Source organism: Octopus bimaculoides, chromosome 25, assembly GCF_001194135.2.
Source record: "Octopus bimaculoides isolate UCB-OBI-ISO-001 chromosome 25, ASM119413v2, whole genome shotgun sequence".
Lineage (NCBI taxonomy): Eukaryota > Metazoa > Mollusca > Cephalopoda > Octopoda > Octopodidae > Octopus > Octopus bimaculoides.
Window position 1 is genome coordinate 1,768,139 of NC_069005.1, and position 1,933 is coordinate 1,770,071.

General features: G+C 44.0%; 1 protein-coding gene across 1 annotated transcript in view; it reads right to left on the bottom strand.

The window, feature by feature from the left end:
• Window positions 1–1,933, bottom strand: part of LOC106875560 (protein FAM136A) — a 26,383-nt gene that overhangs the window by 16,388 nt on the left and 8,062 nt on the right. The gene's annotated exons all lie outside the window — the stretch shown is intronic.

The window sequence follows — 1,933 nt, forward strand, 5'->3', positions numbered from 1 at the left end:
TATATATATATATATATATATATATATATATATATATATATATGGCAAATAAGAAAATGGAGAGGATACAAAATGACATATATCATCCGGTAGACATTCCGGTATGTCCGTTTATTTATTCCGAAGCATTAGAAAGTATTAAAAAAAATATACACATGTATTAACTATGTGTTACACACACAGGTCTCTTTTACTTGTTTCAGTCATTTGACTGCGGCCATGCTGGAGCACCGCCTTTAGTCGGGCAAATCGACCCCCAGGCCTTATTCTTTGTAAGCCTAGTACTTATTCTATCGGTCTCTTTTACCGAACAGCTAAGTTACAGAGATGTAAATACACTAATGTCGGTTGTCAAGCGATGTTGGGGGGACAAACAGACATACAAACATATACATATATGATGGGCTTCTTCCAATTTCCGTCTACCAAATCCACTCACAAGGCTTTGGTCGGCCTGAAGCTATAGTAGAAGACACTTGCCCAAGGTGCCATGCTGTGGGACTGAACCTGGGACCATGTGGTTGGTAAGCAAGCTACTTACCACACAGCCACTCCTGTGCCTGTATTAATATTACAGAAAAGAGCAAAAGATCAGTTCCTTACGGCCGTTTCTGCCAAGAGGTAACAAAATCCTCCATGCCATCTTCATCTCTTCAGTGTTCTGTAGGGATGGGCAGATAAGAGTCTGGATGATGAGTGTGCTTCTAGGCTTCTTCAGAGGGTATGAATAATTGGGTAGACTACCAGCAGTATATTGGATAGGCACTATACCTTAGTTGGTTGGTTTCCCAATCTCTAACTCTCACAGAAATATATATACATATATATATGGGGAGAATGCACAAAAAAAAACAAGACAAAGACAGGTGGCGTAGACAACAAACAGATGTATTAGTTTAACACTCGAGAAGTGAAAAAGTCTTTAACGTTTCGAGCCAACGCTCTTCCACAGAAAGGAACACAGAAAGAAACAAGGAGAGAAAATAAAGAATGTGTAGTGGCTAGCGATCTATCATGGTGAATGCCGGACAGAAGGGTCACACAGGAGAGCTAGGAAGAAGAAGAGATAATAAACAAAGGTGCGCGTGCATGTGTATAAGAGAGTATGTATGTGTGTGTGGAAGAGGGCTGGTGACCTTGACGTGTACATCTGTGTATGTGTAGGTGTGAAGATGTGGGGCTGGAAAGTGGCCAGTGCTAGTGTGTGCGTGGTGGTGTGATGTGATGTGTTGTGTGGTGTGGTGGTGTATGGTGTAGTGGTGTTAGGATGTGGGGAAAGCAAGATTGGGGTTTGGGTTAGGCTGAGGGTGGGGGTATATGGGAGTGGGTGTAAGGGATAGGGGTGGGGATGGGATGGATAGGGAAGGTAGGGTTGGATTGTGTAAGGGTGGGGTTACAAGGAAAGGGGTGACGATGAAGGAGAGGGGGAAGGGAGAAGGTGGGTAGGAGGGAAGAGAAGAGAGGAGAGTAGGAGTGAAGTAGGAGTCAGAGCAAGAGAGGAGAGGTGGGTGGGAGAAAGTAGGTGTGAGAGGGAGAGAGAGGATGCTGGATGTGTTGGGTTCATAATCCTATGTACAGAGGTTCATATACTTATTTTCCCTGGTTATGTTCGTACTGATGAGTGGAGACCATGGCAATACATAGTGACCATGAACTCATTAATCATATACAACTAAACCCTTTTTTTACTGAAGGAATTTCTCCTACTTTTCATTCCTTCGAAGTCGGCACGAGTGTGTACTTATTGAAGGAGTTTGACTTTAGGGTCCCATTAAAAGCATGTGGCTTTTATGGACAGTAATAGTGGTGCTGGTGGCACGGAAAAGCACCATCCAAACGTAGTCGATGCCGGCCCCATCTGGCCCCTGTGCTGGTGGCATGTAAAAAGCACCTACTACACTTTCGGAGTGGTTGGCGTTAGGAAGGGCATCCA